At 33.5% G+C, this 24,263-nt stretch overlaps 1 protein-coding gene across 3 annotated transcripts in view; it reads right to left on the bottom strand.

Moving 5' to 3' along the window:
• The window catches only part of LOC124637411 (broad-complex core protein isoforms 1/2/3/4/5), a 46,549-nt gene extending 23,020 nt beyond the window's left edge, over positions 1-23,529 (bottom strand). For all 3 annotated transcript variants that reach the window (XR_006985238.1, XM_047173847.1, XM_047173846.1), the window contains exons 1-2: positions 23,372-23,529; positions 6,567-6,607 (exon numbers count right to left, since the gene is read on the bottom strand). The gene's annotated coding sequence lies outside the window, so the exon portion shown is untranslated. The remainder of the gene's footprint in view (positions 1-6,566; positions 6,608-23,371) is intronic.
• Between the last annotated feature and the right edge of the window lie 734 nt (positions 23,530-24,263).

The following is a 24,263-nucleotide window of genomic DNA, read 5'->3' as shown; positions in this document are numbered from 1 at the left end:
TTGTTTTTCAGAGAATTCTCCGCAATATTTAATGCACTTTTGCATGCATTAAACCCAGTTCTTGAAATATTTATTCCATTCTGAAGTGGGGGTAGTCAAATTGGCCGATTTGTATGAGTCAACAGCTTTTTCAGGTGTGCTGAAACGTTTACCACGAAGACTTTACTTAATTTTGGGGAATGTAAAACAATCGTAATGCCCACGGATCCATGTCACGGTATGTTACATGTTGGTCTGCGACAATAATTAACTGCCGCATAGCCTCGATATTATCTTGGGTCATATGGGGTTTTGAATTACCTTCACGTGGCTTGTCGCTAAGGCTAGATTGCCCACTTTTAAATCCTAAATATCAGCGTACTGCAGTCCTAAGGCATGGTTCTGCATTACTAAACACAGAACAAAATTTTTTCAACCGCTGAAGTCGCGCACAATCCGCTTTTAAAGTGTAGAAAATTATCGCATGCTAATTTTCCTTCGACATTTCCATTTTTATCCAGAAGACTGGGGTTGGAAATTGATACATAATATCTGGACCCTATTAAAACTTTACTCCCACCTGCTCCAGAAAAACTCCTGACATTATTTTTTGCAATTGCAAAAATGATTGTAGTATCAAATCATCCTCCAAGCCCTTTTCCCAACTATTTTGAGGTCGGCTTCCAGTTTAACCGGATGTAGCTAAGTAGTCCTTTACAAGGAGCGACTGCCCTATCTGACCCCCTTAACCCAGTTACCCGGGCAACCCAATACCCCTTGGTTAGACTGGTGTCAGACTTACTGGCTTCTGACTACCCATAACGACTGCCAAGAATGTTCAATGACAGCCAGAACCTACAGTTTAACGTGCCATCAGAAACACAGTCATTGGTGTCCAAGATATGCTTAGGAAGTACATACAAACTTAGAAAAGTTTCATTGGTACTTGTCTGACCTGGAATCGAACCCACTCATACTTGAGAGGTTGGTTCTTTACCCACTAGGCCACCACGAGTTTTTGTATGAATCTGATAAATCTAAAACAATCACAATAATAGTTAATATCAATAATGACATCATATTAGAACTTGACGGCAATTATTCCCTTAAACTATCCTAAAATTGTCATGACAGTTAGTGGAGTAGGTCTACAGGGGAAACCACGATAAAAAAAACGCGCCGAGTATACTACCTCACAGGTGGCGTGGAAATGTGTGCATGTCATGTATGGAATATACTTTGAAGCGCGATATCTCAGGAATGGTAACATTTAGGACAAAACTGCTAATGCCATTTTTGTATAAAATTGTATAATCTACAATTTTAGTCTGATGTACTTTTTTGATAAAACTTACCGTTTTCGAAAAAAACACAAAAAACCAAAAATTTTGACATTTGACCTCGAATAACTTTTGACGCACACATGGGATCGATGGGGACTTTTAGTATTTTATTTATAATGATCAAATCTAGCTCTCCACCAAAAATCAGCTCTGTGGGAATTTTTGTTATTTGACCACTACTTTTATGTCTATTTTGACCGGGCTAATAGCTCCAATTTCAAATTACAACAAAAACGCAGTTATATAAGTTTTGCAATATCGTGCATATAATCTAACGTCACCATATTGAATTATACCTACATTGCTTATCTACTGATAACGGGTTAGAAAAACTATCATTAGTGCCCGTATTAGTTGCATTATCTGATCAGTGCACGAGCCGTGTGCATGCAGATAAAATGTGTTTTGACAAATTTTTCGAAGTTTTTGTCAACAGGATTAGCTGAAAGATTGGGTCTGTTATAAAAATAGGAAATATGGATATATGTACTTTGGTTTTGGTTGTTTTATTTTTTCAATTTAACTGTTGTTTTTCAATATTGTCTGTTTCTTCCGCGATGCGAGGGGTCTTCCGCACCCAAAAAAAAGTGATACCTGATGTAAAATATAGTATCATAGAAATATGAGATTTTAGATAGGTACATGTAATTTCATATAAGTAACGAAGGAAGTTGTCCTCAGATATTAAAATACATCGAAATATATCCTTAAGTTACTTAAAACTCAATTTTACGTAGTTTTCTCCTTTTAACCTGAACTGACCAAACCTTGACTTGAACCGCTCCCTAGTTCTCACTAGTGCATTTCTTACATTCACGACAACCACTTTATCCGGTAGCCACATAACTGTACCTACACTCTTAACTGTTTCAACATAAGAGCTATATTTGCCTGTTTCGGTGCGCATAACTAAGTTGGCATGACACGTAAGTTTGAAAACAAATGTTAGACAATAAGAAAGACAGAGGTTTTCATATTAGCTCACAATGATAGGTAATCGAGTTACCTGCTGGCATGCATTGACACTGAAAACAATGCAATTGCCTTCATTACTCTAGCTTGTGGTGTCTAACCTTTTGAAAATTGACCGGATTTTGTGTAGCTAGACTTTTTTGGTGATAGTTTTGTATGTACGGAGAGTTAACATTGATTTTGATAATATGAAATAAAAGTTATGGAAATAAAAATAAGTACTTGAAAATAATTAAATAAAATATAATTGGACTTCCCGAGTTACTGGTTATGTTAATAAATATAATACAATTAAAATGATTTTGACGAAACGAATCAGCCTCAAATACAAATTATCTATTTAAAATCGTATACTATGAATAACCATATGCACTTCAAAAGAATATAATTTGCAAGAAATATAGTGCAAACCAGGATATAAAATTGACAAAATTAGACGCGATAATCGCCGGGAAAAAGGAAAAACAAAACCTACTATAATAATTAAGCAGCTAAAATGCAGAATTAACTGTAATTCGACATCCGCGATCGATATTATAATAAACTATATAAGAACAAAAGTTTGACCAATCAGAGGACACCATTTAAATTCGAGAACAAAATGGCGGTTATGTTAACAGAACTACTAGTTTCTTTCATACTTTTATACATAATGTTTTTTACCTAGTATGTGTGAAATAAAATGGTTAAACAAAAAATAACTATTTTGAATGTGTTACAGAGATAAATGGGGAATTTTGAATGAGACAAAACGCTTGTATTGAAACACAAACGGTTTTGGTGTGGGGTCCAAGTTTGAAGAGGTCACATAGCGATTCGAAGTTTCAAGCATCAACGTGGATAGATATGGATAACTCTAGAAACGATGGATAGATTGTATAAATCTAGCCGTTTCACCCGCTCGCCTGAGAACTACTGCCCGTACCCAGATAAAATATAGCCTATGTTCACCGCTGCCCGTAACCGGGGAAAATAAAGTATAAAATATATTCACTGAGGTATATTTAGCTTCCCAACAATGAAAGATTTTTCATATCGAATAACTTTTTTAGTCTATTTATGTCAAACAAACAACCAATCAAATCTCTCTTTTTGATAATATTGGCGTCAAAAAGGCGAGTAGGTACAGAATAAGAAGGCATCAACTTTAATAAAATTGTTAGGTATAAAGGCAGGAAGATACTTAAGATAGTATCACGTGAATCAGTTAGTTTGAATTGCTAAGTAACAATAAAATAGCTTGATAATCTCAGATCAAAAGATATAGGTAGATTACAATTATCAACTCATTCATGTATTTAAGATATTTGTAATCAAAGATTTTCATATAACTGTAATTCTAGAAAAAATACGTTAATACCTATGAAAGTATTTTTTTAACCCTTAGGTTATCGTTAAATTAATTGATGAAAATGTTTTTTTTATTACTTCAAAAGTTTTTGACTTAGACCATATTCTAGGGTCCGTGTCATATGGAGGTCTTTCAGTAAAATATGTTATGTAGTGGTTTGTGACACTATTGGTACTTTGTGCCCATTTGTGCCCTTTTGTGCCCTAGTGTGAATGGCTCACTTAGGGCCCATTATGTGAGCTATTTATATAAAAGGTTAAGGGTCCTATGATGTATTACAAACGGCTCTAAGGATTAGAATATCGGTTAAAAATTAAGGCTAACAACTCCCATAACAAAAAAAAAAAATTGAATGATTTTTTCTTAAATAAAATTCTGTAAAAAACTTGAGTTTTTATTTGATTATTGTAACGAAACTTTAAGTATCAATGCAACCGAGTCTTAGAAGATCAAGCATAAGTTATTTTACCCGTTGAAACTGAGAAAAAAACAGGTAAAAGGAAAAAAAATAATAATACCGATTATAAGTAATTTACATAATTTACATTAAACTGTACACACTATATTTCTAATTTACACATAACCATCAATAAAGTAACCACAAATTTAACATCGACATAAAAACCGTGCATACAGATTTTAACTTAAAACTATGCCACAAAATAAGTGAATTAGACACAAATTGTGTACATTGGCACGATAGTCAAGTGTTATCAATGTATTTTTTTAGCAAATTTAGTGTTTTATCAGAGACCTAGGCGACGTATCTTATCATGTAGTTTAGGCTTCAGGCCGTACCTACTAGCGTTGTAAAATAATAACAGCCAACGATTTCAGCAGCTTTTTTATATCTATAGTTTATACTTAGAAACAGATAATTGTACAATTTAGGTACCTACATAGTTTAATTATAAGTTTTATGTACTTTTGTTCAAATTATTCTTCCTACTGTTCTCCTTCTCTGTTTTTTAAAGAATTATAACTTAAACTTTTGACTAAACGAATATTTTACTATTAGTTCTTCTCTAACCCGATAAAAACCATTTACGTAATGACTTTAACCAATATACTTAAAAAAAGGAATTCAATAATTACGGAATTGAAATGGAGCATAAAATTAACAGAATAATAGCAGATCTGTAATTAAAGACACAGTCCTATGTTCTAAAACAAATATGAATAAAATTTACTTTTTCTCAAGGTCTTCACAAATAGTGGCGAATCTAATAGCCTGTTGTTTAAATAATAATTATTAAACTGTTAACATCTGTTCAATTTCAGATCATCATTCGAAACATTTGTATTTTTAGACGAAATATTTTCTTTGAACAATTTTGAGGTGCTAATAGTTTATAGAGAATGAAAATTCATATTTCGCTATAGCTTCAATTGAGATTTTAGGCACCATTGACGATTTTTTCATAATTATACTATTGCACCATACATTGCGACGCTATACCAGTTTTCTAAAACCCCGTTTTCCTGAAAATCAATGCCTATAAGTACAACTGAAATACCCAAGCAAAACTGACTAATGAATAAATAAAACATAAAAATAAACTGATAAGAAATATGCGTTAAGGTGATCGGTGAACGCATACCAAATAAAAAAGATACCATTCAGTCTTTATCTCGAGCAAAAAGTCTAAACTTTTAGCCTATCTAGCTTAGTGGCAGGCTATCAAATGACCTGTATTTATCTGCAATCGCTTTAATTAACAATATCAAAATTAATAGGTACTGTATTAACATTTCAAATGATGTTTTAATAATAATCTTGTTTTGTTCAGTTTTGGGGGTACTGAAAGGTTCTTTTTGTACCTATTTTTTCATGTGTTAATGCAGTTTATGTAGTCAAATGTTATCATTATTTTAGTAGGCATTGCTTTATCTTTTCAAATATTATGGTTATCTTTAGAAACGGGTGGGGCTTAAGCAGTAGTGTGTAGTTGGCACATCAACCTACCTCAATCTGCAATACATTTTCAACCTTATCACAATAGTGGAAGGTTAATGTTCGATTGGTAAAAGACAGGTTCGGATAGGCTGACCAGCGTCTGTAGATAGAATAGATTTTTTGAAGAAATATGGGTAAGCTTAGCTAAGTCGTCATAGATCTTATTAATTAATATATGGACGGGTGACTTTAGATAGATGGATGTTCTTGTCAGTCGTTACGGCTAGTCAGAAGCCCGTTGGTTAGACTGGTATCAGTCTGATACCAGTCTAACCAACGGGTATTAGGTTGCCCGGGTAACTGGGTTGAGGAGGTCAGATAGGCAGTCGCTCCTTGTAAAGCACTGGTACTCAGCTGAACCCGGTTAGACTGGAAGCCGACCCCAACATAGTTGGGAAAAGGCTCGGAGGATGATGACTATACCTAGATAGATGGATGTTCTTGCTAATCTACTTTAGTCAAGTCAGGATTGAACCTTGGACGATTAGAAAGGACCAAAATAGATACATTAGTTCCTATTCATATCTTATCAAAGTGATCAGGTTTTAAATAAAGATTACTACAACAGGATTAGGTATAATTATTATTGTAAGTATTATCTATGCGTTTGAGTGCAAATGCAATTTGCTTTTGCATCTCAGGGAATATCGATTGAAATTATGTTCCAAGGGTTTTTTTGGACCATTTCGATTTCTAAGCAAAGGAACTTCTGGCAGTAGTGTGTTGAAGTGACCAGTTCATCATTTGAATAACAAAAAAAAAAACACGCATTATTTATTTGTACCTTAAACACCCCAACTACTAATTTGATTTGAAAAAATCTTTCACCGTTGGGGCGCTACACTCTTCCCGAGTAACATAGGCTGTATTTTATCCCGGTACGGGTAGTAATTCCCACGGGACGCGAGTGAAGCCGCGGGAATACGTTTAGCGTGAAATAAACGTAAACAATTTCAGTACTAACCTTAAATATAATAGAAGTCCTCTTAGCTTGTTTGTGTAAACCTGAAACAAAAGAATATATATTTCAGTAAAACATATGACCTGCGGTACAAAGATGTGCTGAAACGCCACATGAAGAGATGTGACTTAGATCCGTCACACTGGGAGGCTATGGCGGCAGATAGGACCAAATGGAGGCGGACTATTAAGGACAAGGTGTGCTAGTTTGAGAGCCGGCGGAGAGAACAGCTCGACGCTAAGCGAGATGAGCTGAAGGCCCGACCACCCGCGGCCATCCAATACACCTATATCGGAGGAGTGCTGACTTGCAGTGAATGTGAACGGACATTCACTGCAAAAATTGGCTTTGTCAGTCACTGGAGAGCACACCAGCGAAGCTCTCAAAATTAAGCGCAGATCCAAGTCGCTGTGGCCGAAATCGGCCAGGATCAATATATATATATGACCTTCCTTATATACAAGCTGTTGATTTGCATCCGTGCCATAGTCAAGGACGTAATTATACTAATGATTCTCAACCCAAATCAACAAAAAAATTGGTACGAAAATTTTTGATTTTAATTTTTTTTCGGAATTCCGTCAATGTCCTCTAGCCGTATTTAAACTTGGTGCGTGTGTTACTGGCCTTAAAACCGTGCTGTGCCCTCACACAAGTGCAAAAACAAAGCATACGCAACGATTATTCATAAATTTCATTCATAAAATTGGATTACTTCTGAAATACTACGACATTACAATGACAAAAAAAGCAGTGCATATTAGCTATTTCCCGTCTACTGTAATTCCAATCGATTATTTACGTATTTTATGTCCTCCTCCTGAAGTATGGCACAAATGCGAATCAACACCTTGTATTTATCACTGATCTTCGAGTGACCAACTAGTGAACAAATATAACTATATAGATTCTTAGTAGTTATAAGTAGGTACTTTTATAATTACTTAGTTAAGTATAGTATACATATATTGTTATCAGAATAGTTGGCCTTATTGGGTGAGGCTTATGATCAGTATTGGATGGCAATTGGCTGATATGATGATGATGATGATGATATAAATTGTTCTGGTCCAATTATGAAAGAAGTTATCACCACTTAGGGTAATAACTTTCTTAGGTTTGGTGGTTTTTAGGCATTCGATTTTGGTAATTGGAACTTTGAGACCAATATCTGAAGAAAGATAATACTTATTTGTATTTAAGATACTTATCGATGATTTTTTTGTGTGATCCTTTTTATTGTTTTGGTTTTCATATTCTCTATATTAGTGACAGTCAAGACCTCTGCCTATACCTGAAAGTAAAGCCTTCAAGCCTGTCCACAAGACAATATCAGCTCGCCAGTTCCCAACAAGTTAACCCACATTTCCTGTACATATTGCGGATAAATCGCGAGCCTCGAATATAACATACTAACTAAAACAGCCTTCATTCATAACCAACACATACACACACGTACACATACCCACACATAGCCAACACACGCGTGATTGGACTACTTTCACTTTCGCTACAAGCCTACATAGTTTGAATACCGAGTGACGCCGCCCGATTGGTCGTTTCAACTTTGACCTTCCACGCGATTGGTTGAAAATTCTCATATGTAAGGATTATGTACGGAAGTGATGTGGAGTTATATACGTTTGTGCCCGTAAAACCTTATTGTTTAGGTATTTTAGGGTCGCTGTTTGTTTTAATGGCATGACTTATCCTTCACGGGGTTTTCGTCCGGATTAGTGAGGGTTAATTGCTCTCCTTGTGTGTTTATCCGTCATTATATACGAAAGGGTAGCTTAAACTATTTTATATTCTCTGTTAACATAACAGAATACGCGTATAATATAATTTAAGACTCATCACATTAGCAAAATTATCTAAAATTGAGCTTATTCGCATACAGGTTCCAAGAAGAACGTGATGTTCTAAAAACGTATCGAACAAAGAATATCGAAGTCTATGTTACAAAGATGTTTACAAATCAAATAATTCTAGTTCCTAGAAAAAAAATCTTAAGTATCAATTTTCGGAAGTAGGTATAGGTATGAGCAGTCGTCTCTAAGGAATCAGAATTACGTCCTAGGTATAGCTAAGTCTAGAAAAAAGACTGGTACAAAGGTTTTTATGACGCAGTATACATTAGTCATTTTAACCGTCTAGTATCTGCGATGTTTTTCCTTTCCTTCTGTCCCGAGAAACCGATGACGTGTTTAATATTCATTGCCTGAAAGACACCTTTTTATAAAATACTAGTCCTTTTATCGCGGTTTCACGGAAATGACTGCTTCCCGTAGTCTGATGGTGACAAAAACTATCCTATGTCTTTCTCTTGGGTCTAAGCTACCTCCCCTCTAATTTTCAGCTTAACCGGTTAAGCCATTCTTGAATTATAAGTAGTGTAACGAACATGACTTTCTTCTGTATATAAAGAAGATGAAAACAACTAAGTCTAAGCTGAGTCATATAAAAATCCGTTTTATGGACCTACCAAGCTATCTGAATGCCATGTTACCATTTTAAGACACGAAAGATAGACAGAACGTTTCTTCGGACCTATATCAACAGTAACTTATACGAAAAAGACTCTAGTTAACGTCAGTAATATTGCGATAATGACTCAAATCAAACACTAAATTAACTAAATATCTATAGCGAATATAATGTCAAATACCTATATATAATAAATAATCTTATATACAGAACATACTGCGTCTTTATCTATTAAAACAAAGACTTATTCATTGGTATAATGTTTTTTTCATACTTCTTAGTTCGGGGTCACCAGATAAACATTAGGAGGTATATACTAGTTCTTTATATTGGTTTTGCTTAATAGTACGTCTTATATTTTAGTGCTTATTTGAGCTGTGTTTTTAAATTGATAAAAATCTTTTTTATCATCCGCATTTTTTTGTCAATTAAACACCACGGAGGTATGGCGAGTTTTGAACGAAACTTTTTTGTATTGTTTAGGTACTTACATAGAAAATACTATGGGATCTTTAAAAAATAAACCCAGATATTTTTCACTAATTAAAAAAGGAACAAAAGAAAAAATAACTACTCACTACTACTCAAAAATATAATGTAATGTGCTCAGTATTGTATCACATCCCTATTTTTATGCGAGCGTAGTCCTCCCGACCCTAAGGTCAAAAACCTCTTAGAAAACAGCATAAGGAAGAGTGAACCTCTTATCTCTGGTTTATATAATAATAGTACTATTATAAAAATATTACAGCATTTATTATTTCCACGATAAAATACAAAGAAACCAAGAATGTGTGTCGTTGACCACGTACGCGGTAAAATTAGATTTTATAACCGACTTCCCAAAGAGGAGGTTTTTACCTACATGTTTACGAAAATGTATTTAAAGTGCTACCTAATTAGTGACACAATCGCTTTATGACCGTACTATTTTTGCCAGCAGGTTCACTTCTTTCCTGAAGCCTACATATAATTCTGATCTATACGCTAGGGCACTGCCAAGTTGTATCAAAATACTTTTTTAGCCGTTTGCCCATAGACGTACCAAATATACGCAAGCACGAGGCGACAAATGGCTAACTTCAGAAATGAAAATTTAATTGACGCGATACATATTGATAATATGTAATCGATTAACAGAATTAACACATAATATGTATGTAACAGTCTAACGGCCAGTTTCTTCATCAAAAGTTAAAGTTAAAGTAATGTCTAAAGTAAAAGTAACGGTCAAATTCGTTTTTTCAAGGCTAAAGTGACAGCAAAACTAATAGAAAAATTGAATTTGACCGTTACTTTTACTTTAGACATAACTTTGACTTTTACTGTGGCTTTAATTTTTGATGAAGAAACTGGCTGTAAGGGTGCGTCCTGCATGGGCAAAGCGCGATGCTATGCTATACCGCGGTACGTCACTTTGGCCATTTCATGGAAAATCGTCGCTTCGCGTTCGCATCGAGATCGCTCACCCAGGACGTTAGGACTCACCACAACGCACTAGATTTGTACCAAAAGGTAATAAAAATATCAAATAAGATTACGATTGCATATTTGTCTTGTTTATCTTATCTTACATTCTTCTAATGGAGTGGACATACTGAAACAACTGTTTCTAAATGCAATATAAAACATAACTATATGTATCAAGTCGTAGTGGCCTGGTTGGTAAAGAACTTACCTTTCAAGTATGAGTTCGATTCCAGGTCAGGTAATTACCAATGCTTCGTATCTAACTTTATACGTCCTTATTAAAGAACATCTTGGACATTCATAAATGATTCAAGGTGAAGCAAAACATCTCGAGGAAACCTGGACTATGAAGTCTGAAATCATCAATCCGCATTGAGCAAGCGTGGTGATTATCGCTCAATCCTTCTCCGTGTGAGAGGAGACCTGTGCCCAGCAGTGAGACGATTAAAAGGCCGATGATGACATATCTCACTATTTTTACTCTTTTATATTCATCCGCCATTTTTATTGCAGGTGTTACATAATTAGTATCGAAATCGGTGATAGGTGATTTTCTTATCTTTTCAAATATTACAACAGAGTATTTCATCTATTTGATATGGCTAATCACCAATCACGGTGGACGATTAGGACAACTGCGTTTGCGCACCCTAGGGTGTCACGTGTTTTTTTTTATTAAAATGTTTTTTAAGTTTCAATATGTCTGCTACTACTACAATTTTTAATCTTAGTCTAAAAGTTCGTTATAAAAACTAGCCTATGTTAATACACAAATATTTATGCACGGTATTAAAAACGTTAGGTTTCTGATAAGGACTGCATCACGTTTTAGGGCTGGGACACTGTCGATTTATCGATATTTTGATAATATATTTAATGATGTATATGTTGATTTAATATATTTGTGAGAATAGTGAGTAAGCTAAGAATGTGGAAAACAAATTCTCTAAATGAAAAATGGATTTATAAAAATATTCCCTAAGATTTTATACGTAAATAAAGTGTAAACTGTTTTGTAAAAGTGCCAGCTTTTAGCAATGAAAGCTATTGAAAATCGTGTAGGTAAGATAAGAATCGTGATGACATAACATTTTATCACGAGTATATTAAGTTCTTATGTAAGGCCTGATAAAAGAATCCAAAATAAATATTCACAATACTTGTCACAGTTCAAAGTACGATTATATCGACAAAAATAATGGACGTCACATCACTAACCTAGGGCTGGGCTAGTTATCGTTGCAGGAGATTGCGAATTTGATATATGTTGATAACGTGTGCCAAATAATTTCAGATTACGTGTCAAACATCATATAAGCTAGATTTTTAATATATTTTTCAAATATAATCAGCGGTTTTTATATAATTACTAAGTTTTGGGTCTTGGATTTGATATTAGTTTTATTTTTATCGATAAATTGATACATTCTTTTGTTTAAAAAAAAAATATATTGGAGTGTCATTGATTGATTTGTTTTGTTTCTGAATGATAATCCAAAATATTATAAATGCGAAAAGACCTAGGTAACTCTGTTTGTCTATCCATCGTCACGTGTTCACCCTATAAACACTGAACCAAGTATTATTTGGTACACAGATAGTCTATAGACTCTTAGAAAGGACAAAGGCTGTTTTATCCGGGTGCAAGCAGTTCCTTCGAAAAGTGGGTGGAACCGTGGGTAATAGCAAGATGGTTTTTTAATAAATGTAATAAAGTTCCGTATGCATACAAGTGCATTTAATAAAATTAATCTTTACCTAGGTAAATGATACGGCAATACATACTAACTTATCTCGGATCGGGGATGCCCCTTTTAAAAATATCAATTACTTAATATCTAAAATAGATATTTTTAATTTAGATATATCGCAGAAAAATAGATTTATGATCCCTCCTATGGTATGTACTAGAGACGTCATGATAGTTAAAATGTAAGAAAAGTACTAAACACTAAACTTTTGTCAAATGTCTTTATCGTTCTGAAGTCAGCCATGTCATTCGGCGGGCATGCGCGATAGTGTTTTGTTCATACATTTTGAGTATTGCACAGTCGTTAGTAGTTAGCTTCAGAGGGGTACAGTTATGTGACAAGATCTGTTATAAGTCGTATACTTTTACATTGTAATATTAGTGTATTTATATTTTTAGAGTTGCTAACAAGTTTATTCCCCACCAATTAAAAGTAACGTCAAAATAATTAATTACAAACCATGTTTACTTGTAACTGACGCCTAAATATGTGTTGTTTGTCTTGTCCATCAGGATGCGCGCGCATTTATTGACATGAATTATTTTTCAACAATCTCATAGGTGAAATCACTTCCTTTGAAGGTTGGTTGAAAGGTTAGACTTTGTTTTTTTTTTAGCGTCGGAGTATTTATAAGCCCACTGTGCAGGCTTCTTCTAAAACAGTGCCCCAAGGTTCCCTCTGCATCCGAGGGACCTACTTCTCTCACACGGATAAAAAGTAGCTTATGTCTTTTCTCAAGCTCAAGACTGTGTACATAACATTTAATTTGGTTTAAAAGTAGCATCCAGGTAGACTGGAAGCCAACCCCAACATACATATAGTTGGGATAACGCTCGAGAGATGATGATGAGTTTTGGCGTGAAAGTACGGTAGGTACACACATGTACTTATTTTCGCATTTATAATACTTATTATAGTTAGTTGGCAATTTTGTATTAAAAGAAAAATCATGATTCCAATTAAGTTTTCAGTTAGTCTAAACTACTAACTACTACTGGCTAAATACCTGATCTTTCTAATGTGCGTACTACCGTTCATCTTCATACTGATTTATGAGTATAAATTAACTATCGGCCGACTAAAAGATCTGCAGTATGTACTATAAGGACTTTTTAGAACTTTCTACAATGCTGGGAAACTATTTAATGCTGACAAAAAGATATATTTAACAAAGGGAGATGCACTCAATCAAATCGCTGACTTGATAGTGCAGTTCTTAAAACAATATGCAGTTAAATTCCTTAACCGTGGTTTGCGCAATATTCTCGTTAAAATTAACTAATACGGTTACTGAGAAATTCGGTTAGATTGACACGTTTCTTTTCAATTGTTTTGATGTTTTGTGCTTTTGTTTGGATAGAATTTATTATATTTATACGTAGTTTTAGGGCGGATTTTTCAATCTTCATTTAATAATAATATCATAATACAATATATTATGAGGATTAAATATGGCGGTTTGACATATTATCTCTACAAAAGCTGTTAAAACGTCAAACTTATTCATCAGATAGAAGATATCTAACGATTGTAAAAACAGACTTTAGTGGTACATTTTAAGTTGTTACAAAAAAGCTATTGAAATATATAGGGGTGACAGAAAACTATGAGGATAACTTCTAACTATTATCATACCTACAAAGTAAACAATATAAACAACTTAGAACTGTAGACAGCTTATAAATATAGTAGTAACACAGGTACATGATTAATACTACACTGGACAATGTTTACGAAAACGATGCATCTCTAATTTTAACCGTAACTGCACTAACTGCGTAGTTAATAGTAACTTAAGCACAGCAACAGATGACGTCAATCTGTTAATTAACTATTATTTCAAAACTATAATAATTAATATTAGGTCCAGATAGTTCCCAAATAGGTTTGCCTGTTTTCCTTGATTAATGTTACCGTATAGTCGCGAACAAAAGTGTTAGACTTATATGGTAACCTGGATTTTACTCTGGCTTGAAATTTTATATAAAATTATAGGATTCTCGGAAATTGTGATAACAGAAAACTTCAGCTGGGAAAAGCCCTGATACTTATTCTGTATATTAAAATTACCTTAACTTTATCAACTTAATTTCTATTACGTGAAGCTGTAATTATTATTTATTTGTTATCTTATGGTTCCGAGTACATCTGCACTCATTTCAAACGTCATTCAGTATGCAAAATGGAGTAGACACTTTTGTGCTCGCTAGTACAGTTTATCAGACGGCTAGACTCGAATCGTCACACAGGATACGAAAAAACTAACCGCAGTGAATAAACACACAATTATACATATACATAATAGAGTTGAATTATTGTTTATACGCTTATTGTATTGTAAGGTCATGAAGGATTTAAGTAGTAAGGATTTCTATAACCTATCTCGAACTAAATTTCACATTTAGATGGATGTCAAAATTCAATCTCTAGTTGCAATTCAACGGATAGATATATGATACGTATTGGATAGGGTATAGTATATTTTTTCATATTATGCGATATCGAAAAGTGTCGTGGTGCCGGTAATTTTTTTTCAAAATAGTTGGGAAAAGCCTAGGCAAATGATTCAGCTCTACTTTTATCCGCATTAAAGTTATAAAGAGGTATAAGTGTATGAATTTGTCTATGTATGGTAGAATAGTTACCTATTCATACTGGATGTTAAGTTTCCTTGAAAAATCCTTGCTAATATTATAAATACGAAAGTTATTTTGTCTGTCGCGGTTTCGCGACAAAACTACTCAACCGATTTAAAAGATATTTGACACACATATACCTACATAGTTTATGGCCTGAGAAAGGACTTGGGCTACTTTCTATCCGAGTGCGGGAAGTGGTTCTCCCAGAAAGTGGGTGAACACGCAAGGAATAGCTAGTACAAGTAAATTCAAATTCAAATTCAAATATTTATTTGCTAGAATATGGTACATAAGGTGTTACAATAAATTTGTTTCAGCATATCCTGCCATAACATGGCGTGCAAATGTCAAAATAAGCGTTATAAATGTCTTAATCTAGGTCTTGTCAAAAGAATCTATTGTCTTGTCATCTAAATAATCCTTAATGGCGTAATAACATTTTTGTATTAATAAATTGAAAAGTTTTTTTTTAAATCTTGTGAGCGGTAACTCTTGCCAGCTATTTGGTAAATGATTATAAATAATAATTGACATGCAGTAAACATTTTTCTTAGTAAGATAGTTCTAGTGTCTAGTACTCAATAGCCATCGCTGTCTAGTACTATTGCTTGTACTAAATGGACAGGCACTAGCTTTTCTAGGTATCTAGCTTTGCATTTGACTTCAATATTGACCAACAGTACCTACAGTTATTTTTGTAGCTTCAAGTATTAAGTAGGTATTAAATACTATTAATTGGTCAAAAAAACATAGCTTAAAAATGCTCGAGAACTTTTAATTGACATAATTCAGGAATCAAACCTGCTACTGTGTAGTTTTCGAACAATGACTAGTAACTACTACACCCCTGTTCAAGACATAAATAACTTGAAATATCATTTTAACTCTCAGTGTGGGACAATTCTATGAAACAAAAACATGTTGATAACATTAGAACATGACTCCTAGCTCAAGATAGATGCAAAAACGCATTTTTATCACAAACAATAAAGGTTCAAGCAACAATTACTGCTAAAAAACTGTTTACACACACAATTCCGGTCTGTTCGTCCGTTTTATAGATAATAACTCGGAATCTAAGAATTACCGTAACAAGAGAAGCCGCGGGGTGGTCTAATATGTATGTATTTATTTCAAAACACGATACTACTGTGTTACCTACAGCAATGTTTTGTTTATTCACATTATTTTTTAGGAAGTTTGATTACTTTTTGTAGAACTTTGAAAGTGAAATAAGTCATTATATGCCTAGCTTTTTCTAACTATGTTTGGAGTCGGCTTCCAGTATAACCGCTGAGTACTAAAAATTCAATCTCTAGTTGTATCTGGTCTCCTAAACTCAGTTACTCGGGTAACGTGATACCTATTGGTAAGATAGGTTGCCAGTCTTTCTGACTACAGCCAAAGATGTTAAAATGAGGGCCGGAACTCAGCAATTTTAAGTGCCTTCCTGAACACGGAGGAACTCGTCATGATAAGATGGTCCCTATCCATGAACTAGCCTGGCCTAACCTTAAGATCGATCGAATCCCACGGCTGTTACTTAAACGCGAGGTGAATTATAAGTATGAATTTTATTTAGCCAAACTATAACGGTAAGCCGTCAAAATATAACTATATTACGCTATTTGCTTAAGTCTTAACTATATGCTCGTTATTACTGGATTCGAGCGTCTAAATCAACGGACTTTTTATAAACTGATTGAATTCAAATTACTCTTAAATGTGTGTTTAACTGTCCAGGCTAAGATAAAGACGGTTTTTGGGTCTTAATTTCGTAACACTGATATATATTTTTGGAGGCTTTGGCATTCAAATTGGTCACGTTTTTTTTGAGTTTGATTGACATTTGAACTAATTATCTTCATTTTGGAATATTATTTTTAGTATTAGGTTATACCTAGAGCATGCGGTTTTTCAGATCTTTTTAATTTGGGTTTAGTTTCTTGTTCTTGCTGTTATAATATTTAAGCACGTGATAAAAATATTTAAATGGTAGATAAGAATCTGTATGTAATGCAACAAGAATGGCGGATAATTGTACTACATTGATATGGTAGGCTAAGAAAAATATACGATGTTTTCTTTGCTTATCGGACTGTTCAAAGAAAATAGGGATGCTCCTGTTTAGTTTACATTTTATAAAGGTTGGGTTACGTTTTTTGCACAGTACTCTAAATATTTCCTGTAACTGGACATAAAATTCGTGTTTTTAGATAATATCTACCTTTTTAACCTACTTCCCACAAAGGTAGAGGTTCTCAATTGAAATGCCTTTTTTCTTCTCCTCACTATTTTATCGTCAAAAAAACTTCTGAACAAATATAACATGAGCTGGTTAGTATTTTTTCCAAATATTTTGATTTTACATACGCAGGTACAATGTATCTGGGTATCTAACGATGCCCCTTTTTAAAAAAATCCAAATCAATTGAGGTGATACTATAAAAAATAAAGTGTGTTAACATAGGCTATCTAGGCAGAGCTGTACGCTCGCCTTATCTAGGTTCAACGCTCACCAAAAGATAAAAAAATATACCAAGCGACTGTTTCCTTTATGTAATATATTTATGTATATATGTACGTAAGTTAGATGTGCTATACTAGGTTAAGCGGCGGCGGGTAAGGCCTGGATTTTGATTGGTTAGAATTTTAGAAATGTGATTTTGTGTTAGTTTTTTTTTTGTAGAAAACGACGTATTTAAAATGTGATTGGACAATTGATTAAGTCTACTTCTAATTGATTAAGTCTTTGTAAAAAAAATTTAAAGCAGGGTAGATTTTATTATCGCTACTTATAGCTATTTTCTATCCCGATTTCTCAGTAGACATTTTCTCTCTAAATAACTTTTTTTACGACTTGATTGACTAATAACATTTGGAAAGACAGTTAATACTTTGACATACTCCCAGTAAATGACTTCAAGATGACAGAGATATTCTCTACCTTGCTCGTTTTACACGATTTGACTCCAAAACCTTTATTACAAGCCAGCGGCGCGAGTAGGTGACAAAACCAACCCCCCAATGGTGGCAATATTCATGAAGTAAGGAAAGATGAGCGGACATCCCATTACGTAGATAGGTCAGGCGCCTTCTTCTAGGTCTTTGTATAGTGACCATGACAAAAACGAAATAACGAGACGTGTTTCAGGGCGAAGACAGTAACGCCCCACGCTCACCTTCAATTTTAGCGCTACTTTCTTAGACGGTTTTTCGTTATGGCACCTCCGTTAGTCATTTTGTTCTCCATGGCAATATTATTAACCCTTGAACGGCCGGTAACCTGTCAGTGCGTAGTTAGGTAGGATTTATATCTGAACGGCTACCTGTGGCTTCAATCTAGATCAACTAACTGCCGCGGTGGGGGGTTAAAAGGGAGGGGGTACTCTGAAATCTATGAACTATATAGTATGTAGAATTTTACACATTATGCTGTTGAAATTGTGATAAAAATTTAACAATTTATAGCGTTCATTTTTAAAATAGACAGACTTTTTTATTGACTGGTAATTTGTTATTTTGTTTACCTTGTTCTATTTACTTCAATTTTTTCGTTCCTTACCCGTAGGAAACGAATAGTTATTTATAATAAAAACCAATAGTAGTTGAGTAGAACCGCTATATTAAACCTGGCTCGTGTTACTGACAGAAGTTGGCAAAACTAACTCCGTTCCAATGTAAATATTATCGAAACGAGACGAAAATCATAGGACACTATAATTTTATTAGATATCAGTCTTTAAGAATCTTAATTCACTATTGAACTAATCATAATATTTTTAAAATTAATCTACCAAAAAAATAAACAGGCTGAATAAAGACATGACAATGCTTAAATCACACAACATTAAAACAAAAACGTTCCAAATTCAGAACGAATATGGCGGTCACGATAATTTAAATCTTTAAAATTCTAATATTTTAATTAAATAATACAACTATATATCTATTTTATCGATAGGATATTTTTTATTCTCTACACATGTCATGATTCTTAAAGTTTAAAATATACAATAATAAATTGGCGGTATTTTGTAGCGAACCCTTTGCGTTCCATGGTCTAGTCTATGGGACGTTTAGGATACACGTGTCACACTGATAATAATAGTTAACTTTATCGATTTTTTTCATTGAAGTAGTGAAAAATTTAATTCGCGCTATATCCAATTAGTTTTGACTCTACAACATGCAAATTATTTATTTTATAATAGGTATTATAAGCCCAAATATATGGTTTCAGTCTGCAATATACCTCTAGACCGCAAAATACTTATTTTTAGAATTTGATTTTGACTGGCCTTGTTTACCTTGCTAGAAAGATTATTTTGGGACTATAGTATACCTAGTACCTACCTTTAATTTAGTGAACATACCTTCGGCCAGACCACAAAATAATTTTAATATTACCTCTTAATTAAGAATTTAAATAAGCAATGACTGAATTTTGAGTATTGTTTCAAACAGGAAAATAGGCAATCTATATAGGCCATAAGGCCAAAAAGAGGAATAACATTCTTTGTAATGTTCTAGAAATTTTCCAAAGTAGACCTGAAAATCTGATAGTATATGCACTTTCTCGTACTAGTAGAAATGTAGGGATCTACTTCCCTCAGACAGATATAAAATAGCCTATGTCATTTCTTAACAAGAAACCTTCTAAATCGGCTCAGTAGTTTTTCGTAAAAGCCGGACAAACAAATAGTTATTTTCGCATTTATAATTTAAGACAAGATAAATAACTACAGGATACGCTATTACAGATAAATATAGTTACAAAATATTTCAAATTTTAGTTAAAAGTAAGGTGAAGTCTCGAGGAAGACGCATTGGTATCCGAGGGACTTTGACTTGCAAGTGACATATCTTATATTTAACAAGAAAGTTTCCATATATCAAAACGAGCGATTTGTTAAAAGTTCTAGATCATAGCGCTACTATAAACCAGTAGTTTTTTTAATATACTTGAAGTAAAACTCAAATATTGGACTCCAAGTATGTAGTTGCGCTTCTAAATAATTGAATTGAATATTGCATGTAGACATGGCGTGATCTGTTTTATACATAGGTAAAACTTATAATCAGTTATTTACTGAGTTGGATCACTAAGGGCGGGTAGCACCATTTAACTAGAACAATAAATAAACCATAACATGTATATGTACCTATTCGCCGTCCGTTGGTCAAATCAGCCATTTGACAAGTAAGAATGGTTCGGTAATCGGTAAAAATTATAGTGAAATGTTACAACTCACTTTAAGAATGATACATTTTATTTAAACGTTTAAGCAACACAATTAATAAGATTGCCAAGCCTACCTTACAAAACAACGTTAACAGCCAAAAAATAAAGTATTAATAAATGTAATAGCACTAGTATTTACAATTTTCCTAGAACAAACCGCTAATTACACGTAGGTATACTAAAATTATCTTTATTTACATACTATTTGAGTCTATTTTCCTAGTAACTCGGTATAATCTAGGCAGGACGAAACGCTATTGACCTATAGAAGGACAAGGTTAGGACTGTTTACTTCGTTTCTTACATTTTGTACTTAGATCCTGCGAAAACAGGATAAGAATAAGGAACAAAACCTTGAGGACGCTTCTACGTAGTTATTATTTTATCACTATCTCTGTTATTGTTTTGTCTTGTCTTTAATTTTAATTATTATGTGAAATTATTCCGTTACATCTTTCTTGATTGTTTAATTAACCAAAAACCTAATTTACTGTGTAACTGAGTAAGTAAAAAACGCTTAAGACTTTTTTAAACATTGTTTAAAGCGTAATGTAATGTGTTCAATTAAATCCACAAGACCGTTTTATTAGTAGAAAAAATATCCATAGTTTATATTTTTTCCTTGCTTTAATAATATTAAGAATATTCATAATTTTTCTATTAGAATACGCTTTTCAGTTAGTGATAAAAGAGAAAGACTATTATTAAAGGCGGCTTACAATTAACTATTAATTAAACTAAAGCTAAACCTAGGAAAGTTGAAATCTTACCGACGCGAAAATGTAACCAATTTTATTTAATTTTTAATGTATTTGGTGTAACGTTTTGACAATTGTAATCTGCAAATATGTTAATTATAGTAATGTGTATTAATATTGTGTATGTTTTTGAACATACTTCTTGATTCCCGATATCGCCTAGGATTCTTCTTGTTAATTTTATTAAGGAGTGGAGTGGATGGAGTTGGAGAGATGGAGTCTCCATTTGGCATTTGAATAAAATTGTCATCGTGTTTTGAAAAAGATTGAAGTTTTGCAAAGATTTAGGCGTTTTGTACATTATTGTGTATGTAGAATATCCTTTCTACATTTATATTGTTAGAAGTAGTTTTATTAAAATGTTAATTAATAATTTTATGTACTGTGTAATTTCATTAAATGGGAGACATTTTTAACAGGTCCCTAAATTATGATATAAGAGAGCCTGTTGTTACGTTTAAAAAATCTCCAATCACCGTTAAAAATCCTGAATATTACGAGATAATTTAAGCAGTCCTATTTTTATCTAGCTGCCAGGTAGACGCACGTGCAAAATTATGAGTCCGATCGGTTGCGCAAATAGGTCACTAAATATGTAGATATTTTACAACAGAATCCTGTAGACTATCTAGTTTAAGTTAATATAAATACTAGAGTTTATGACAAAGTAAAAACAAAAAGAATTTGGTCTGATTTATCATAAATATAGTTATTTAAGTATTTTATTTTAACTGACTTAAAATATTGCAAGAAAACCTGGATATATGAAGTTTGAAAAGGCCAATCCGCCTACAGTAAGCGTGGCGATTAATGCGCATTTCTTCTCAGTGTGAGAACAGGCCTATGCTTTGAGTTAGAAAGATAGCATCATGAAGATATTAATGTAATGTCTTAGAAAATAAATGACTATCATATGAATAAAGTTATTTATAAGAAATAGGTGATAGTTAAGAATTTCAGTAAACTGGAGGTTCCCGCGGTATAACAGGTATTCGAAGCGAAATCATATTCTACATTATTATTAGCATTGATTTATAATTTACACAAGTTATAGGCCGTCAACAATAATGACTTCGATATGTATTTACTCTGAAGTTTTTTTTATTGTGTCTAATTTTAAGTATATTGAAAACTTATTTATAATTTACATTTTTATTTTAACTTACATGCAAAAATACAACGATTTAACTTTCAGACTTAAATTCACAGCTCAATGTAGCTTAACTCTAGAAAGTGTTGACAGTTTCAGTCACGTGGCTTTCGCTGTCCGTCCGTCGCATTTTACATATTAATACTCCGAGATATATATTTAATCCTTCTACGGAAAATTGAGTCTATAACTATAGGTATAATAAAATTAATAACTAAAATGACTAACGCGTTATCAACTTAGCTTGCATTAGAACTATTTTTAAATGCATCTAAGTTGAATGCACTTTTATATAGGTAAATAACGTTGTATGCACTTAGTGATTGATAAAGGAAAAAATGCATTTTGTACTGACTTGTTTAATGAAAGCGTGAAGTAGTTAAATGCAGTTTTTTTTAGTAACGGAATGTTGTTTTGTTAAGTTAATGTTTTTGTAAGCTTTTGTTAAGCTTTGTATTTTTTTCCTTATTTTGTTCTTTGTTGTGTAATATTAATATTGTTAATAGCAATAAAATTCACTTCTTTAGTTCTTCTTTTCCTATCTGAAACTATGATGTTTAGTTCTATTTTCAGGTTTGTTTAAAAATCTTAAGTTCAAACTCTGCATAAATAAATGTGGTGATTGGTAAAGAGTATTATTCGTGTTTTCAGAAAACTATAGTTAAGTTCTTTATATTTATTTTAAGTTAAGATTCAGAGTTTATGATATGATATGAAAATGTATTTATACGTTACTTATTTTAAGTTAGATATCTCAAGTTTGAATTATAAAAGGATTATTAGTTTACGAACAAATATGGGTGCGACTATATGTGAGGTCTTTCGATATTGTAAAATATATCGAGTCTAATCTAATTAAGCGATTACTTAGATTCACGTCACTTTCAAATTATCGTTTTTAATCAGTCATCTCTAAGTTATTTATAGGCAAAACTGTTTCTAGTTTTAATTAAAGTATTCACTTTAAAACTCTCAATTATTATTAAATAGGTACTTTGAAAGTATGTTGTTAACACAAAATGGTTTTCTGAAGTTGCCGAAAGAATTTAGCTTCTCAGTAATCGAAGGCGCAATTTTAAAGATAAAAGCGTTTATTAGGAACATGAGACATTACAAATTTTGCGAAATGAAACATAAATTGTAACACAAGAGCGCGCGTTGTTCAGAAATGAGGTTATCCGTATAAGTCTAACACATTTTTTTTGTGCAAATAAATTTATCTGTATGCCACGACCTTGCTCCCAGATATCGCCAAATTTTGCTAGTCCTAACGTCACATTGATAACTAGGCAATCTAGAAAAACTTACCGGAATAAATATGAATATAATAGTAATAAATCCTCACAGCACAACACTTTGGTCACAGTACGTAATAAGTAGGAATGTGTTAGCGGATCATGTGTGTCCCTCGGGTGCAGCGTCGCAGGCCGCGGTCGGTATGCACATCGCGCGCTCGCCGGCAGCAGCCGACTGGCGGCGCGCACGCACGGCACGCTCCCCGCCCCCCCGAAAAAATACAACCGCGAAAATATGGCGGGATCCGACACGCAAAAACTGAAGGGGTGCGCTCCGCGTTCTCTCGCTGAGGTTCTATGCTAATCCATCGTGTGCTTCGCCCTTTTTTCCGGGGAGGGGGGTGGGGGATGCAATTAAAAAGCCGCGCGTGCGTGTGGGGGCGCGATTAGAAAGGAGACGGCGGACGGAATGAGTCTGTCACCGCTTTTTTTTACTTTTTTCCTAGTCTGGCATTTTGTGTACGAATGCCTAGGTAGACTAAATCGATGGTCTGTCTGACTAGATTATTGGCTGAGTACAGCGTAGGTAACTTAGATACATTTATCGCTCCGTTATCTAAGAAATGAGATGATGCGCCATTTTTTTAGACTCAATGTTTATTAATTGCATTTGTGTGTTGAGAGATATTGCGTGTTATATGTATCGTCTAATTAGTTATTCATGTTTTATGGCTTATATTAGGAAGTCTTGTGATAGATTTTTGGATATCGACTTAGGAACAGTAATTAAAACGCAATCAGATTCCTTGTAAATACAATTTACAATTTTAACAGATTCTTATCTCATACTTTCTTAGCGGTCACCTGAAAACCCTACACACATAGACGCAAAACTTTTGCATTTCAAAAAGTTCAAAATGCGACTTTCTTTCTTAGCTAGCCCAGCAACAAAACTGCAAATTAAT

Source organism: Helicoverpa zea, chromosome 16 (genome assembly GCF_022581195.2).
Source record: "Helicoverpa zea isolate HzStark_Cry1AcR chromosome 16, ilHelZeax1.1, whole genome shotgun sequence".
Lineage (NCBI taxonomy): Eukaryota > Metazoa > Arthropoda > Insecta > Lepidoptera > Noctuidae > Helicoverpa > Helicoverpa zea.
Note: the sequence above shows the minus strand (reverse complement) of the source record. Positions and strands in the feature narration are given on the sequence as shown.